Raw genomic sequence first — 20290 nt, forward strand, 5'->3', positions numbered from 1 at the left:
TGAGAAGGCGACTTATTAAACACGCAAAATCCCTATTAAAGTACCACTGTCTGCACGCAGAGCATACATTCTTGCCAGTTAAAAATAGTTAACAGGCATAGAGTGAGCACACGCAGAGCAAGGAGATATGCCCAACTGAGTAGATCAGTTTATATATTTTAATCCTTCTTAAAACAGGTTTATCTTCCAAAAGAGTCACTCATGCCTTCTTCTTTCCCATGATTTAGCAACCAGAGAGCCTACAGACCCACTGTGCTTAGAAGGGGGCTCTCATTTTTATTTCTAACATTTTTATTTCTAACAAGTCTTCCAGCAGATTTGGAACATTATTCAAGTATAATTTGTATTTGAACTTTACCGTCTTTGATAATGAACACATCTGGGATGAAATTTCAAATCTTGAGTAGCAGCGAAGAGAGCCTTCAAGATCTTTAAGCACAGAGAAAGGCAGATTTGTTGCCTGTAGCATCTGAGAAAAAGTCTATTGATCACTAGCACTTGATATACCCTGACCTAGACTTCCACGAACATGCCAGTGAATAGCTGGTGTTCGTGCATGTCCAAGACATCCCATCTTTTTGAAATGGGGAAGTTTAGCATGAGAGGACTTAAACTGCAAGTCCTATTAAAACAAATGTTGAACACCTTGTGTGTGAGGGAACAACAAACACACATAGTAAATTACCGGACCCATGGCAAGATCCCATCCCACAGTGAGTTTACTGTCATTATCACCAGCTACTACAGTTCCTCTTCCATCTTCTAGCTTGCTAGCCAGGTGATGAACCAGCAGCCTTGGCACCTACTGCATCTCCTTCTCAATGCCACCATTGTCTGGGCAAGAAACGGGTGAATAAAGAGCCAGTTGCAGTGGTGAACAAAAAGGAGCAGGGTTGTTATTTTTTTAATCAATGGGCCCTCTGCTGGCATATGTTTGAATGTATGAAATTATAAGTTGGGGACACACAAGAAATGAGGGAGGAGGTAAGCAACTGGGAAATGCCTCCTATAGCATAACAGCTGAAATTGCTAATCTCCGGGTCTAGGAGGGGAGTGTTTTGCTCACTGAAGCTCAGCAGCTTAGCATTGGAGCACATTTGCCTTATAGCTATGACTGTTGTGGTTCAGGGTTAAATGAGCAGGAAGCTGCTCCCCTAGCTCTGAACCTGAGCTGCTCAAAATGGGGAGAATAGTATTTTACCTCCTTCTACACTAGTATGTAGGGACGCGGGTGGCGCTGTGGGTAAAACCTCAGCACCTAGGACTTGCCGATCGCATGGTCGGCGGTTCGAATCCCCGCGGCGGGGTGAGCTCCCGTCGTTCGGTCCCAGCTCCTGCCCACCTAGCAGTTCAAAAGCACCCATAAGTGCAAGTAGATAAATAGGTACCGCTTTATAGCGGGAAGGTAAACGGTGTTTCCGTGTGCTGCTCTGGTGCCAGTTCGCCAGAGCAGCTTCGTCACGCTGGCCACGTGACCCGGAAGTGTCTGCGGACAGCGCTGGCTCCCGGCCTCTAGAGTGAGATGAGCGCACAACCCTAGAGTCTGTCAAGACTGGCCCGTACGGGCAGGGGTACCTTTACCTTTACCTTACACTAGTATGGGATAGATGGGCTGATAAATAGGTCAATGGTATACAACTCATGGTATACATTCCCTAACTCGTTTTTTACCCCATTCTATATACAAGATGCTAGTTCTCACTTCTTTGCAACTGAGCAAGTCCTTGGAAGGATAATTTCCTGTCCAGACTCCAGGATACTACAATCTGCTAGGGACTTCAAGCAGGTTGATTTACACACACACATAGGTCCCCACCCTCAGATGACCATCTGTGGCTCCTGGAGGGCAATAAATATGCTCAGTCCTCACCAAACTATCCCCCTGACCTTTAAAATTTCTGAACAAATCTTTTTCTGCACACTTGGGGACTCCCCGAGTATACAGAAATCACTGCTTTGTCTATGGGTGGTCTTGTCTTGTCTATGGGTGGTCACATTTGGTATCAGAAGAAACAAGTTGGGGAGTTGCAAGGAATTGTTTGGGGGCAGAGAGGGAAATAACATATTGCAAGACTGCTGAGCTCCTGAGCTAGATGAGCAGCTTATCTAACCCTGAACCTTAGCAGCCTTCATGCTGTCTCGCAGTTGCTCTGTCCTGACTGTTCAAGGCTAAGTGAGTAAGAAAAACATGTGTATCTGGCATTGAACCTAAATAACACAGTGTGGGGTGGGTGATGTATGCTCACTTTGTTCTCCCTGCTGTGTATGGAAAATTTGGACAGAGAAAGCCCATATCCTCAGACCCAAGTTTCATTGCTTTTTACAGAGCACTATTAGGTCTCTAACTCTTTCACAGTTTAAAGAGTCCTTGGAGGAGTTGTTCATTAACATCAGTTGAAGCACTTTTTATATACAGTATTCCTTTCTTCTAGCCTCAAAGTAGACAGAGCCCTTAAAAGCTTATAGTAGTCTGGATTTATGCATAGGAGTGGGGTGGGGGTTAGCATCAAGAGATGTGCACCTAGAAATTCCCTTGTTTAGGATACGATAATCTGTTAGGAGAATCAATATTTATTTTATTTCATAAAATTTATACACTGCTTGATGGTAAAAAAACAACAACCTCACAGTGGTTTTCAGAAGATAAAACAGTAGAAGCAAGAAGAATTTACAACCTTACTTTAAAACATACAAAAAATTAAAATACTAACACAGATTAAAATTACCTCATCTTTCTAAGCATCTGTTTAAACGGCTTGTCTAAATGGAAATGTTTTTAGCAGGCACCAAAAAGAGTACAGTGAAGGTGCCTGCTTGATCTCAATAGGCAAGGAGTTCCAAAGTTAGGTGCTACCGCACTTAATAATCAAGTGCTTACAAATGAAGAACAAGTACAGTGGTACCTCGGGTTACATACACTTCAGGTTACATACGCTTCAGGTTACAGACTCCGCTGACCCAGAAATATTACCTCGGGTTAAGAACTTTGCTTCAGGATGAGAACAGAAATCGGGCACCGGCAGCAGGAGGCCCCTTTAGCTAAAGTGGTGCTTCAGGTTAAGAACAGTTTCAGGTTAAGAACAGACCTCCAGAACGAATTAAGTACTTAACCTGAGGTACCACTGTATTATGTGGCACCTATAATAGTGCCAATTACACTGACTGAAGCGATTGAGTGGGCTCCTGTGGGCTTAGGCAATATCGTAGGTAAGCTGGTCCCACATTGTTAAGGGTTTTATATACTAATAGTAACACCTTGAACCCGGCCCAGTAGCAAATCAGCACAGGTGTTGCATTTTGACAAGGCCTCACTCCTGTCAGCAATCATGCTGCAGCATTCTACACTAGCTGCAGCTTCTAGATCAAGTGTGAGGGAAGCCCCACATAGAGCCAATTTCTGCCACTCCTCAAGATGACACCTTTAATGTTTAGTGCCTCCTGATTCGGACAATAAGACATGCCACTGGTGTTGTGTGTGTGTCCCCCCCTTTTTTAGAAATACGGTGGTACCTCAGGTTACATATGCTTCAGGTTACATACGCTTCAGGTTACACACTCCACTAACCCAGAAATAGTGCTTCAGATTAAGAACTTTGCTTCAGGATAAGAACAGAAATTGGGCTCCGAACAGTTTCAGGTTAAGAATAGACCTCCGGAACGAATTAAGTACTTAACCCGAGGTACCACATGTATATATATTAAATGTACCATATTTTTCTGTGTATAAGACGAGGTCAATCCCCCCCAATTTTTTAAGTGTAAAACCATGGGCCAACTTACACATGGAATGTAACAATTAAATATAGAAAAAAATACCGTAACCATAGGGGCAGGGCACACCACTGGACCTCCGTAGCCTGTCTGCCTCCTCCCACTCAGCCCGCCTTACAGCTGGTGGGGAGGCAGTGGGTGGTCCGTTTATTGTGCACAGAGCAGGCCCTGCTCATCCTATACATGGTGGCATCCAATACATGGAAAAATATAGTACTTGGGCAATCTCCCAAGTATGCAAAACACACTAACTTGTATGTGGAGGGCCCTGTTTTGCTCTCTAGCTGATTTGTACAGGACCACAAAGTTAGATATTAAAAGGAATGTTGTTGACAATGATGATTCCCTTAGCATGTGTGCAGTCCTACTATACTGTATTGTTTACTTAGAAATATCTCACTGAGGGATCTTTTTCAGGTGTTCTCCGCCATATGGTATATTACCCACTGAATTACATGGCAGCTTCTTCATATTTTGAGAGCTGTGTGTTCGGGGGTGTGTTTATTTTTTCCACAAAAAACCTCCATACATTCCATACTTTAAACATAACCCCCTCCCCTCGTGAGAATAAAGTACAGACGTGAGCCAAATATGCCCTGCCATAACGGGACATGCATTGTTGGGAGGGTGAATGTCAGAAGCAGATTCTGATATGTATGTTATAAAAGCCTATCATATTTCCACAAAACCATTTTCTATTTGCCGCCCATTCCATGTCTTGAACAGTGTAATAAACCATTTGTCTCCAAGCAGACGACTGCAAATTATCCAAACCCTTCCAATTTCGAGTAGTCAATAGATGAACTGCAACCAGTAGAGATGTAATCTCTATGCATAAGGGCCTTCTGTTGTTCACCCTTCAAAATGGTTAACAAGGTAAGTTGTGATGTATGGAGTGTTTTGTAATCAAGCTTCTTCTTTGAAAGACTGCAGTCCAAAATGTATTAACAAAAGTACATATACTGCACAATCCCAATACACCCACAACCCCTCCAGCACAGTGTGGGTGCTCAAGCACTGACCTGATTACATTCTTAACATTTAAGAAATACTATAGGTTTTGAAGGGAAGAATACCTCAAATAAAAGACTCCAGCACAAAAATATGTAATACTCACCATTCTTTTTTCACCAGTGACCCAACTGGACAATCTTCAACAACAATCAATGCAATTAGTGGCATTTCATACTTATTTTATTTCCATTATGTTTGCTTTAATCATGTTTATTTTATAACTGAAAGAATAAGGAAACAATTATTATCCCTATATAAGTATTATGGCTTGATTTTTGTAGCCATTGGCAAAGACATAATTGAAATCAGTGGGGTGGTGCTGGGGCTTAGTAGAACATAGTTCATGCTGTTATTCTGTATAAATCTGTCTTGAAACAAATTTCCTCTTCTGGCAGTTGAACTGTTTACTCTTCCCTCAGGAGGGAAAATGTCTTTCCTTGGCCTCTAGGTTGGATCTTTGCCAGGCTAATAGATGTGTTTAAATGGTGATAAAAAATTCCCTGTTTGGAGAATTTTAACTGAGGGAATCATATCCTGAGGGAGTTTTGACTGAGAAAATCATATTCTTCTGTATCAAGGTATACAGATCTTCAAAATGATTAGCACACTGCGATTTGATCCAAGAGGATGTGGTAATTCAACAACCCATTCAGCAGGGATTTGTGTTTGGAGCCAAAATGGAAATAAGTGGGCAATGCCACTTACTTCAAAGCATTAAAAAAATGCATGGACTACTTATGGACAGAACTACATACTGAAATAATTTACCCATAGAACAACAATAATGGAGGCAGCAGCCATGTGGCTTTTGCTTCTTCGTCACATACCTCTCTTTTTATGCAGTAAAATAAAAATCCTAGAGTGGTTTCAGATACTGTATTACGGAGAAAAGTAGGGAAGACTCCAATGCAGCAACAAGATGAGAAAAACATCTAAGGTACAGCCAATTTTCCTCAATGGGGCTTAGACTGTGGGGCTGTGTCATACAGCAGGGCCTCCTCAGCGACATTACGTCAGCGGAGGAACTCCCTCCCCATGGAGATTTGGTTAGCCTCTACAATAATGTTCAGGAGACAAATTAAATTGCATTTATTTCAACTGACCTTCAGCACATTTTCATTCCCCACATACATATGTCTTCCAGCTTCCTGACTTGTAGCACCTTCTTGTAAAAGGAAACATTCACTCTCATTTTGCTCCCTATAACATACATGGGCATGTTTCACTAAATGTAATATACTCATGTTTATGGAAAATATATTTTTAATAACCACCCTCAGATTTTCCTTCCTATTTAGTTTGTAGTGCTGGGAATTAACCACGCAAGGAGAGCCATCCATGCAGTAAGGCGAAAGGTCCTGCTGATGAATAGCTGGGTGATTACCATACCCCTCAACTGCCCAAATTAATTTGGAGAACCCTGTTTTGGGGGGCTATGCTCTCACGCAAGAGCATGGCTCCCCAAAACATGCGAGATTGATCTTGTCTGAGAGCACAGTGCCCCAAAACGTGCACTTTTGGGCTCCATGCTCGTGCACAGGAACACATCCTGGAAGACGCATGTCCTGGTTTTCGTCCTTGACATGTTGGAAGGTATGCATTACTTTTGACAAACAGACTTTGTTCATGGTGGATGGTGTGCACCTTCAGCAGAAGGAAACAAAATCTGGCAGACAGACCCAGTGGAGGGCCTGAAGTGTTGATTGCAGGTGTGAGGGTTTTGACGGTGAGCCCATTTGGGTTAGGTTGGCAGTTTGGGCATTGGGTAAACCAGGCATGGCCAAACTTGGCCCTCCAGATGTTTTGGGACTACAACTCCCATCATCCCAAGCTAACAGGACCAGTGGTCAGGGATGATGTGAATTGTAGTCCCAAAACATCTGGAGGGTGAATTTTGGCCATGCCTGAGGTAAACCTTAGTCTTGGAAGGAGGTGAGGTTGTAGTCTCTGCCTCCAAATGATAGGGTATTCCACTAAAGACATCTGAGAGGAGCTGCTTCTCTCCATATGACCAGGTGGGAGCTGGGCCACAGCACTCGTCAAAGTAGCAATCCCTGTGGGGTCCCCCTAAGTCATAGGACTCCCTCACTGTAGGGTTGATCCAGATTGACTTCTGGCAGGCAGGTCAGAAGTCAATAGTTATGCCCAATACCTTTGACAAACCTTTGACAGATGTAACTAATAGAGTTTGGATCTTATTTGACCCAATAACCTGTGTTGTGTTTAGTTCTTCCTATCCAGTTGAGGGGCTGTAGGGGTGTGAAGCCTTGGCTCCCATGTCTTTGCTTACATGAGAGACCCTTATCCACAACAAACTTTCTAGATTTCCAAAGCACAAAAAGACTGGCAAAATCTGTTTGCCATCAAGATAAAAGGCTTCAAGGACTGGCTTATTTCTATTATACTCAGTTAACCATTTCCCCCAGAAGCCTGTTTTCAAATACAGAAACCTTCCAACTTTAAGAAATTTTGGTCTAGTTCTGCACTTATGGGTGAGAGACTGAGGAAAATCTTGTTTGTTTTTTAAGAAAGAATTATCTACTTAATAAATTAAAAGCAACTCCTTAGAACAAATTCACCTAAAATAAAGAGGCAAAATAGTTTAAGCAAGATGTTCACAAAACTATGCGCAATTCCAATTCCTGAACAACAACAGCGATAAAAATAATAGATGTGATAACCAGTGGTGGTTGCAAGAGCTGTATCTGGGTCCAGATAAGGTCATAGAGCGTAGCTGAAATTTTGTCTGAGTGGACACAAAGCATTCAGCTACTGAAGGAAAAGAGGGCAGGCCAAGCCATATTTATAGCATTTCCCCTGCTGCTCACAGAGAAATAAGCTCCAAAGGGAAATGGTTTCCCACCTCTCTGGCTAGGAGGAGGGAAAAAGTAGTGATGTGTAAGGGGAAGGCAGCAACACAGGGGAAAAAGGTGAGGACAAGATGATATTGGCACAGGGTGACTCTTTTGATGCACGGACATTAGCTATACATATTGGTTCAATAAAAAGTCACAGTTGGGCAATTTATGTGGTTCTACAGATCAGGGGAAACTTGCGTATCTTCTTACCCAACCATACAAGATACTGGCATTTCTCTCTGTTAGCTATAATATTCATCGCAACATATGACTATTCTGTGTACAATGTTCTTATTAAATAATACGTAATATTATATATCTATATATCTATATCTATCTATCTATCTTTCATATATAAAAAAGAAACACTCTTCAGGAAGATGTGTATCATACACCAAGCTGCAACTATATTGAACTGACATGTATAACTAATGCCAGGATGAGGCACTGCCTGGGAATTCCACATATGTCACATATGCCTCCATGTGTCATGCCCCCATGACAGAAGAAAGACAAGGGTGTTTAATTCAAAACAAAAAAATAAGTTTGTCTCTTTTCATTCAAGATGTAGCAACCATTTTTATAACCTGGTCTTTGCCTTCATCAACATCTTTTCCTTAAAACTGATTAGATACCCAATCCTATGCATTGCATATGTGAATATGTCAATTTCAGTTTCTCTCCCATTTTAATTTTTTTCCAGTTCAGTTCTCCGCATTTTTACACCAGTTTGTTCATTTACAAGAAAAAGTCCTCATCAGCATTTTTCATGTGAATTTCTCCTTCTATGCACATTTTTATGTGCTTTTTTTGCCTAGTTGTCACAAAGCAATTCCTGCTAATATAATTCATTTCTCTATTTTATTTTCACTAATATATGCATTTAGTTGAACACTTTCCCATAGTAAATGCATTTTTGTACACATTACATGGACTTGCAAATTTCGGATCAGTGCTAATTTGAAGGATAACTGTGTTTCAGTTCACATATTGTTCTGGGAAATACAAATCGTTAAGCTTGCCTTCAAATGCAAACTGAATCTTCCCCATCTTCCTTTGGAGTTAATCTCATTGCAGTCTGTTGAGTTTACTTCTCACCCAACAGGCATGGAATTGGGCTGCCAATCCTCCACCCCACCTCAAGCCAAATATGTGGACTGAGCTCCATCTATGGCAGCCAGAAATGGGAGCTCCATTTTTTGATGTGACACAGACTTTGTATTCAGAAATGCTTTTGTTTGTTTGTTAATTTAGGACTAACAGAGTTGAGATGTTAAGGAAGAAACCTCTCACAAACGTATATTGGTTATACATTTAGTAATCTATTTTCTGCTGATAGCAATATACTGGGGCCAGCACTGACAAAAGTCAGAAAAGGCTCTTGGAAATCTAGAACTGGAAGTGTTTGGGTTTCTAATATATATATCTATTCCAGTGTTCAATGAGAGAGAACATAACAAAGTAAAAATTTCAGCTGCACTCTTAAAGGAAAAACTATACTGAGGGAGGGATGAGTGACAGAAACAAGTTGGGGGAGGTGGCAGCTTAATAACGCCCCTGCTGTTTTATCAATATGGCTAAAATAGAGTGGAAGAATCATGTGGTGACAATTTAGAGAGAGAAAGTAAAGGATCCTAGTCATTTTGTTATTGTTGTTGCTGCTGCTCCTATGACTGCTGTAACAGCCAGAACTAGACAAACAAAGCTTTTCCCACCACTATCTCCATACTAGGGGGAAAAAACACTGCATCTACTAAATTTCAGCCATTTAAGCTGGTCTTTAAGACATGAGAGCGTTTAAGAAAGCTGCCTTGTACTTAATCTGAGCACCTAGTTCAATATTGTCTTCAGTGACTGGCAGCAGTTCTCCAGGGCTGCAGGCAGGAGTCTTTCCCAGCCCTGCCTGCAGATCCCAGGGATTGAACCTAAGACCTGCTGCATGCAAAGCAGATGTTCACTGTGGAGCTATGGCCTGTCTTCGCTAATAAAGTCACCAGCAAGGCAGACAACCATAAATGAGAGTGTGAAAAAGGGGTGTGTGGTAAGCTCCATGGAAATACAGTGGTACCTCGGGTTAAGTACTTAATTCATTCCGGAGGTCCGTTCTTAACCTGAAACTGTTCTTAACCTGAAGCACCACTTTAGCTAATGGGGCCTCCCACTGCTGCTGTGCCGCCAGAGCACGATATCTGTTCTCATCCTGAAGCAAAGTTCTTAACCTGAGGTACTATTTCTGGGTTAGCATAGTCTGTAACCTGAAGCGTATGTAACCTGAAGCGTATGAACCCGAGGTACCACTGTACATAGAAGGCTTACAGAATATGAGAAGGAAGTTTAAGCAACTGCAACCAAGTTAGGATCCCCTTGTGCCTATTCTATGTCCAGTTTGACATGCTGAAATTTGTCACATTGTGTAGCAGTGCTCCTGAGAGAGGTAAAGCTGCTATCAAGCCCAAGAATTAATACCAGGAATGTATAGGGAGCTGCATCCCATTGCATGACAGCTGAGAAAATGCATCAGTGAGTTTCCTTTATTTCGTCTGTGTAACATTCATCTTCTTTAAGCAGACGTTAAGCAGGCGCCATTTATATGTAGCACAACCTCTGTTCTAATCCCTGTGTATTAGTAAAGTTAACTGCCGTTCACTCGGCACCGCTGTTTGCACAGCTGGAAATGTCGGATAGAATGAGTTCATCCTTTCTACAATGAGCTTAAACCTACAACCCAGCAGTGTCTGTCTTGTTTACACCTACCACCATGTTGCATTGTTCACATAAGCGTGACTTGTTTTAATGATGTCGGTGTAACACCGCAGGTGCCTAAATGCCAATAAACCTTGGCTCACTGTTAAACCAAAAAGTCATCATTCAGAATGGATAATGTTAAGCCTTTGAGAAAGATATTGAGCACAGTACTCCTGCGCATAACAGTTAATGATGCATAACATTAAAATATCTGTATTTCCACATCTGAAAGGACCACAGATTCTGTTTGGTGAAAAGCATGTTTCTGTTGACATAATAAATAGGAACCCCAGAACTGAACATGCTGTTATTTTCTTGACAACAACAACAAAAAAGGAAAACTAAAAATATTATAGAGATTTAAAAATATCACTCAGTGATTTGTTGAAATCATTTTCAGCAGCATCTGACCCCAGTGTTGCTTGCTGATAAGTGAAATTATGAGCATGACTGTATTTTCAGACACATTACTAAATATGTACATTCCTTGCCTTGGGCAGTGCAAGAGGCAGTTCCATGAACAGCTCAGTTCCATGGATCAATTTTTAGTTTAGCACCACAATTAACTCTGGAGCTCAAATGCAAAATTATATTCCCAGTAAGAATGGCTGGAGCATGTAGGCCAGAAGGGCAGAACCTGTGTCTCTCCAGGTGTGGTTGGACTACAACTCCAATAATCCCTGATCATGATGGCTGGGGCTGATGGTAGTTGGAGTCCAACAGCATCCAGGGTGGGCAACAGTTCCTCACTTTGGCCTGAATCTAGGCTGTGTCCTGCTTGCCAGGGCACTCGTCTTCACTTGCTAAATTCATGCTGGTCTTCACCATAAGCAGATTTAGGGCGGCATGACTGCTTCCGCTGCACTGAGCACCAATCCTAGGGGTGCCACAGGGAGCCAAAACTATGATGTAGTAAATTGGGAAGAATGGAAGTGAGGGTGGGGACACAAAATGTGTCCTCACACAGGATGCTACAGAATTTGAAAGACCAAAGTCCACCCCAGTGCCTACCTAATCTGAACTGCAATGGCTCTCCAGGCAATGAATTTTCATATCACCTGCTACATTGTCCTTTTAAATGGAGAGGCCCAAAACTAAACCAGGAAATATCTACATGGAAAACATCTGCTTTACTGATCTGTTGACCTTCCCCATTTCATATGATCTAGAACGCCCATGGTATGTAGCAAAGGATGGCAGACAGCTTGCTATCTCTTAATTCCTACCTACCTATTACACCGCTGTTCCTTGACTCAGTGGTCCCATTTCTCAATCTTTTTTAAAAACCCAAAGGTGGCGTGTTAAATTGCGACTGGAAGACAACAGGAAGCAAGTCACAGCAAATGCTGGAGGGAAACGGTAATACATTCTTGGAAAATGCACCAATCACAAGCCAGAGCAACTGAAGTTTCTACTAGCTATCTAGGGCAGCCCCACACTGTGCACTTTACAGTAGTCTAGCTTCAAGGTAACTGTGTGTGGAGAGAATGCCTGTGCTGCCCATGTAATGGACCTTTTGAAACCCTCATAGGTCAGGAAATGTTTCTACTTTAATGGTTGTTGCAAAATTAAAATACCATTAGCCTTTGCAGTATATATATTTAAAAAGTCCTGTTCTCTGTATTGCAGATGATTTCAGAATAGAATTATAGACACTAGGGAAAGGCTTTTGCTTCTTATAACTCAGAGACTTGCATCCCAAACCCCTTTTGTGACAATTTCCATACATTCATGTATCATTTTATGGGGGGGAAACAATTGTGTCCTGAGCGTAGTTCTAATATGTAAAATTCCTTTATTCTGCACTATAACTGCACAGGGAGTGTGTCATATGGTTTTTCAGCATGCCTGCAATTAAATGTAAAGTGTTCGCAATATTTTAATGCTTCATAGTTGTGGAAGAGGCATAAGAAAATGGTCTGTGGGGATCCTATATTCGCATTTGAAATATTTTTTTTTACTTTCAGGCCTGGTCAGGCTTTATGACTGGTGCATTTTGGAGAATGCAGCGTTCAAGCACTACGCTTTATAATGATTTCTCCTTATGCTATTTATCTCACTTTTCCAGTTGCAGCGCATTTATCCTCACACAGGCAGGAGCATGACAGGAGAGGAACGAAGACGTCAAAAGCGATTCTGCCAAACTAGGGAATAAGGATTCTCTCCTCTCTCTCCCCTTCCCCCCTCACTTGAATGACATTTTAAAGAAAAAGCATAGAAATATTAGCATTCCAATGCAAATTAGACTGTTCATAGCTTTCTGTACTAAACTGGATCAGTTTTTTTCTGTTGGGGAAAACTATTCATGAAGAAACTCAGGGCAAGAATGCTCACCATTGGTTTTCTCCTTTGTAACACTACATTCCTTTAAAGTACCCAAATAATATTTTTGCCAGTTTCCTGTTTTACAGTGCAACCACAACCATGTCTACTCATAAATAAGTCCTATCGCATTACCTTTTACCACTTACTCTTTTTTATGCAAACCACAACACAGTAGGTTTTCTCATAACAACTAATTTTTGCTGGCTTGTTGCATCTTTAAGGTGTACACCTAAAGTGGACGTATAAAAGAATTAGGGGGCAATCTTAACACTACTTAGCTGGGAGCAGTGCTATTTTTTCTGGAAAAAGCAGTGCCAGCACTCACCATGAACACCTCCCTTGTTTTCTTAGAATGGCAATGGCGCTGTTGTTCAAATAGGGCATCAGAAATATTAACTAAGAGCATTTGTGGATGACTTAGTTACCATCAGCTCCAGCAAACATTGCTAATTGCAAGGGATGATGAGAGTTGTAGTTCAGCAACATCTGGAGGGCCAGAGGTTCCCCATGCTTGTGCTAGGGCAATGCATTGAAAGAATTGTGGGTTTCTGTACTTTTGCTAAAGGTTTCAACAACAATAATAGTCCCCTGAAAAACATGTGCTATATTAGTCATAAGTATCTGTCATACTGGAACTCTACTGTAAAATGTCAATATTAGTTGTTTAAATGATGTGTATTACAAGTATCATCTCCTAAAACAATAATTGTCCTCAGCTAAGCACCGTTAACACTTGCCTTGTTTTGCAATTTTTATTTGTTTACATTTTTTGTAACTTGGTTTGTTAAACTGGCTCCTTGGAATATTGTGCTTATTACTGCATAAATTCAAGTGTATCAGTTCAGGTTAGTTTCAGGCATGGCATCTTTCTTTGGTGGTTTCCCTGCCTGTTATGGTGGGTTTATAAACGTTCACTCCAGGAATACTCTTGACAATGACAATACGTCTTCCCAGATGTAGATTTTGTACCGCTTTGATATAAACCTGCTGAGAATCCTTTAAGACTATGTCTTTTGTCAGAACCACTAACTATGAAAGAGTCCCTGCTTTCTCCATAAAAAAAGAAAGAAAGATACAATGGGATTTTTCACAACTTTCTCCCTATGGAAGGTTTTGTTCTTTAAATATTCAGACAGATTTTTGCTTCCTAACCTAGTCTCCAGAGGTGTAGATATTTGCCATTTACTTCAGAATGAGTACAAGCAAGACCTTTTGACATGCATAGTTGTTCCAGGACTAGAGCTTATGACAAAATGTATTTTTAGAAAATCTAAATGTTATCTTAGGAGAGAGAGAGAGAGAGAGAGAGAGAGAGAGAGAGAGAGAGAGAGAATTAAAAATGTGAAGCGAGCTTTTGGTCCCTGTCCTATTGCAGTGACTTCTGCAGTTTTAATATGATATATTATATTATGTATCTATTGTATTAGGATGATCCATAGCTGGAGATGCCAGGGATTGAACCTGGTGCTTAACAACTTGGGTCTAGGATACTTCAAGGACTGCCTAATCTTGTATATCCCTGCCTGATCACTGAGGTCTTTGGGGGAGTCACTGTTAGTACCCCACCATGGCTCAGATACAGTTGTGTGTTCAGTGTTGCAGGTTCAGTTCTGTGGCACTCCCTTCCAGTTGAGATCAGACAGGCTGTTGAGCTTGTGGTACACATGGAAGACTTTGATTTATCCCTGCAAGACTGAAGTTCGATTTTATCATGTTAACCAATGTTTACCTTTTATGTGTTTTATTTCATGTACACCAGCTGGGGATGATTGTACTCAAGTGGTATATAACTTGTTTAAGCAAACAAATTTGGTGCTCACCCACAAAGCAGACTCTGCCCCTACCTTCCTTACTCTGCGGTAGATGGGGACTGCATTCTGATGGACCTATGTAGGGCCATTGGCTCAAGGCAGCTTGCTGAGTTTATTTAGCAAATGGTCCTGGTGTGGCTTGAACTGTTTTGCACGTAGGCTCTCATATGAAATTAATAGAATTGATTAGCTACAGTATCTGACGGCTCAGGTTCACGCTAAGCAGGAGAAATGTATAATATTCTAAAAGTCAAAATCCTGAAATGTCACTTCACCACTCTGAGACCAAATAATCTATTCACCGCATTAAGTAGATTGTACAGTGAGCAGCATGATAAGCCGACTTCGTTGTTAGCACAGTAATGAAAGCAACAGACCATGACAAGGTTAATCCCTACCATTAGGAGTTACTCTAACACACCTTGTTGATGGTAATAAAGCCTCTGCACTGTAGTTTATTAAACCTTTTATAAAATAAATGCTTAGCTCTCACCCAAATGTTACCATTGCTGCTCAGTCTCTTTGCAACAGGAGGCCTTCAGGGAGTCTCGGGATCATCCAGCCCAGTCCTAAGTTCTGGAAATTAAAATACAACAGTGATTTTTCAAAACAGTGCTGTTCAAAACATGGACTTTCTTCGTTCTTGAGAAGGATGGCAGGGCTGCTTCCACATTAGAGCCCTTAACCACTGCTGAGGCATTGCTTCGCTATAATCGGAAGGAGAATGGAAATGCCCCAGCATTTAATATAGCTGTATATTATGCCGTAACATGAGAGACTTATTGGCAAAGAACCTTCTATAATATTTATTCAGAAATAAGGCCTGTTCAGCAAAGGTTAGCCAAGCCAAGATGGTTGCACGTTACTTCCAGTGGCCACTGTGACAATAGGATACTGGACTAGATTGGCCTCAGATCTGAAGCAACAGGGCTCTTATTATGCTATCTTTAATTTGAAGCTGCCATTAATTTGAAGCAGCAACAGGAGAGCTATGAGATTCAGGTGAGGGTCAGATGCCTTGTCAATCCCAGCAGGTATATAAGAGGACGACCTGGCCTGCCCAGGCCTCCAGCCTGCCCCCAGTATGTCACACAACCATGAACCCAGGAATGAAAAGAAAAGTCAAAGTGCCCATGTGGACTAACCCTAACTCTTAGTAATCTGCTCTTCCCTAGAATTTTCCTGTACTTTGTACTCTCAGTGATATCATGCTTCTAACACACATTACAGTCATACCTCAGGTTATAGATGCTTCAGGTTGCGTTTTTTCGGGTTGTGGACCGCTGAAACCCGGAAGTAGCGGAACGGGTACTTCCCACTAAATCGCGCTTTGCACATGCACAGACGTGCCGAATCGCAACCCGCGCAGCCTGCCCAGCATGGAAGACTTGTGTATAGTACACAGATCTGAAAGCGCCACAAAGGTTATACCACCCTAAAGGTATGCTGAAGAGTTTGCTAAAACACTCATAGCAGATACAGCTGTTGTTAGTAACTCAGAGAAGGTCTGGGAACCTTCAAGCTTCCAAGAGGTCCAAAGTTTAACCTCAGAGGATGCTGAGCCATGGTTAAATGCCATGAAGGCTCAACTTGATTCCTAAGAGAGGAACAAGACTTGGGAACTAGTTCCAGGCCTGCCCAGGCCACAAACGGTTTACAAAGTTCAGTTATTGCAAAAGTTTTTCAGTGTTGATTTTATGCATTTTTAAAAATCACCATGGTCTTTAACAATAATATCTTATATCCTTTAGAGGAGAAATCGTGAATTGTAGGATTTTAAATGCCCATCATCATCCTTGGCTTCACTCAATTTTGTTTATAACACTCTTCCATTTTCTTCTAGTTGTGAGGGTGGGGGGTGGGGAGGGGCCTCACAAGTGGAGTAGCCTAGGACCTCTCTGCATCTAAATCTGGTCCTGGTTGTGAGCTACTCAGATTCACATTGCTGTAGCAGGAAGGGTTGAAACACGTCACCTAGACATAGTTCTGTATGAATCAGCTTAAATATAGATCAGATTCCCTTAAAACATCCTGCCAAGTAGCAAGAAGCCTCTGGCTATAATAGATTTTCTGCTGATTTACACCTGCCTAAATTTAAAGTTGAATCAGCCCTTCCTCTCAAATTGTTATCTAAAAGATCTCATGAAAAATTGCCTGATAGCATATCTTCCCAGCCCAAGATGTGGTAAAACAAAAAAAATTCCTTCCAGTAGCACCTTAAAGACCAACTAAGTCAGTTCTTGGTATCAGCTTTCGTGTGCATGCACACTTCTTCAGATGCATGTGGTAAGATATAGCAAATACATAGATGTGGTAAGATATACATAGATGTGGTATATAGCAAATACATAGATGTGGTAAGATATAGCAAATACATAGAAACAAGATACTAATTTGCATAAATGCCCACCATTTCATGCAAGGCACTGTAAGTATTTCATATTCAAACCAGCACGCATAGGGTTGATAGTGAATGCAAGCAATTATCAAGTGTCCTCAAGGGCAGTCATGGTTTGGGTTTTCCTTGTTTAAAAACAAACACACACAAAAAAACCTTTCCTTTCTTGATTTAGGCTTCACTGTTTCTGCCTGTTTCTGCCTCGGAAATTATTATGCAGGACTTGAGGAGCTGTTGAAAATTTCATGACATTTGTACTTGAAAGGCATAAAAGGTAACAGCATAGGTTTCCGAACATACCTTGGATTAAAACCTATTAGTGTCACAGCATACGTATGATTCATACAGGACTATATTCTAGTGCCTTGTATGATTCATGGCATACTTACTTGTGGCAACATGCAGAGCAGTTAATTACTGTTTTGCAGCAGTGTGTGTGTGACACTGATTTTTAGAAAAGGATTTAGGAGCTGTGAGACAGCCAGGTGTCCCCCCCTTTCCCCCCCTGAACTACCCTAATGTATCCAGAAGGAATACACTTGAAAAGTATCCATAATGAGTATTTATTTAGATGTATTTAAAACACACACACCATAATTTCCCTTTCTGTTTTAAAGCTGCACATGTAGGTCTGAGACATAGCTTTTTATTATTATTCCTACAAGACTTCAATTGTCTGTACATTTGGAAACAATTATGCTGTCTCGTGTGGTAATATTCCGAGGCTATCCCCAGTGTAATTTGAATATCCTATTGGCAGTTTGCAGGGGATTGCACTGAATAAAGGTTTGAGTCACTACAGAATGTTTGAATATTATAATGGAATATATTTATATGTCTAGTGCAGATGAGGTAAATGTTTGTTGTAGTCAGTTTTATGGGACTTGAATCCCAACTGCAGACTTACCATTGATGAGTGTAACGCAAGGACTAGCCAGATACATAAAGATGTTCTACCTCCACTGTCGGAGGCAGTATGTCTCTGAACAGGGAAAAGGAAAAGGAAAAGGTAAAGGACCATTGGATGGTTAAGTCCAGTCAAACTTGACTATGGGGTACGGTGCTCATCTCGCTTCAGGCCAAGGGAGCTGGCGTTTGTCCTCAGCTTTCCAGGTCATGTGGCCAGCATGACGAAATCGCTACTGGCACAACAGAACACCGTGGTAAGTGCCAGGGTGCACGGAAATGCCGTTTACCTTTCCGCTGCAGCAGTACCTATTTATCTACTTGCGCTGGTATACTTTTGAATTGCTAAGTTGGCAGAAGCTGGGACAGAGCAATGGGAGCTCACCCCATCACGCTGAACTTGAACTGCAGACCTTGCGACCGGCAAGTCCAAGAGGCTCAGTGGTTTAGACCACAGTGCTGCCCGCTCTGAATGCCAGTTGCTGGAAATCACAAGCAGAGAGAATGCTGTTGTGCTCAAGTCCTGCTTATGGACTTCCTACAGATGCTGGACTACATGATCCATTGGCATGATCCCACAAGTTCTTATGCTCTTATGAGTAGTTCACTTGTCAACTGTACATGTGGCCAACTGCTTTTTTTTTCTTTGCTCATGTATAAGACAAGGGAGAATGCAGCATGGCATAAACAATATTTTTTTATGCAACATGGAGCAACAGTGTGCAAAATCACGTTTTGCACTCATGATGACAGACAGGTCAGATGAACCACTGATGTGCAGAATACAATCTAGGCTGAAAAAATAACTAACTCCATGTGCAGCACCTACAACAGTAGCTTTAACTTATATTAGCCCATAGATCATATGTTCAATCATTTACAAGACCAGGAGCTACAAGAAGTTCCAAAATGTTATTACCTTGTGGTGGGAAAAATGTGGTATATGGAACCGTTTACTATAATTGGGATCTTTGCTGTATTTGTAAGCAGGAAGAATCCTGGTTGTGTGTTATGGTGATGTAAACTCAGTGGCCTCTTTCAGATGTCATACTAAACTATAGTAATTTGCCCAAACATGGCCAATATGTGCAGTAGCTAGCTAACAATTTGTTCAAAATGCAAACTCCCACTGTCCCTGATCCTACCCAATGCACATTCATCTTCTGTACACAACATATACACGTACATGTTCCAAGATACAGATTGTGTGAAATGCACCCACACATGTGCAATTTTTATAAGTGATGGGTCAGTACAGATGAACATGAGAAGGTTGTGAGTAATGACAGCAGGTTCACTTCTGACCCCCTTCCTATCCACTTACTGGTTGTCTGAAGAGTGCTTTTGCCTATGGTTAAGAGGTCCCGCTCCGGTGGGAAGGTAAACGGCGTTTCCATGCGCTGCTCTGGTTCGCCAGAAGCGGCTTAGTCATGCTGGCCACGTGACCCAGAAGCTGTACGCCAGCTCCCTCGGCCAATAAAGCGAGATCAGCGCTGCAACCCCAGAGTCGGCCACGACTGGACCTAATGGTCAGGGGTCCCTTTACCTTTACCTTTACCTTTAAGAGGTTTGTTGTGTGGAGTCCATGCATTTAAAAATAATTCTGTTGAAATTGTTGTTCCATTTTAAACATTATCCATCTTCCCAAAGTTTCAGTCGGTGATTAGTCAAGTCACAAACACATACCATCCAATAGCAATTTAACTAGAAAGCATTGTAACTTCACCATCTAATTCATTCAATTAAACAAAACTTTCAAGCATTGGTTGCATCTGTCCAAAAAGTCCAGTATCTCACAGTATCAAATCCTACAGCAGGTTATGATGAGACTTTTGGAAAGCTGAACTATAATGTTGGTGCAGTGAAGAGGCTAAACTGAGGTTCAGTTGCACAAGTTTGCTAGCTCACAGATGAGGATTGTCAATCATAGTGGTGCCCTGAGCAGTCTCTTTCAAAAATGGGAAACATAAATATCTGGGCTTGAAGGGCAAAACGGAGGTGTTGAATTTTCAGAACTTGATAGGAAATGCATTTTAAGTGCTCAGCCTCTTACTCAGCAAAGTAAACAGCTAGCAGATGCCACTCTTTCCAGGTGGTCTAACATCTAGCAATTAGCCAAACCCCCTTTCCCCTTTTAATATAAAGCTGATACTCAGAAACTACATACAGATGTGACCTCATGCAAAAGTAAAGGCCTGACTATTCAGAGTTAGACAAGAGGCCACCAGTTGAGTTGCTGGTGCTGCTACCTTGAAATATACAGGTCAAAGGAGTCGTATAGCATAGGGGACTGCCTTATACGAGGTCAGATTACCATGCATTTAGCCTAATATTGATTGCTCACCTGTCCAGTAATACTCTTCCATATGAAGCACCTGCTTTACATGCAGAAGGCCACAGGAACAATCCTGGGCACTTCCAGACAGTGGGAAAAGACATCTTTTTGAAATGGGGGGTCACTA

At 41.6% G+C, this 20290-nt stretch overlaps 1 long non-coding RNA gene across 8 annotated transcripts in view; it reads right to left on the minus strand.

Moving 5' to 3' along the window:
* LOC310828089 overlaps nt 1–20290 on the minus strand; it is a 249367-nt gene that overhangs the window by 191389 nt on the left and 37688 nt on the right. For all 8 annotated transcript variants that reach the window (XR_014556633.1, XR_014556634.1, XR_014556635.1 and 5 more), the window contains exon 4: nt 15018–15100. This is a non-coding gene — a long non-coding RNA (uncharacterized lncRNA). The remainder of the gene's footprint in view (nt 1–15017; nt 15101–20290) is intronic.

Source organism: Podarcis gaigeae (assembly GCF_964106915.1).
Source record: "Podarcis gaigeae genome assembly, chromosome: 12".
Taxonomy (NCBI): Eukaryota; Metazoa; Chordata; class Lepidosauria; order Squamata; family Lacertidae; genus Podarcis; species Podarcis gaigeae.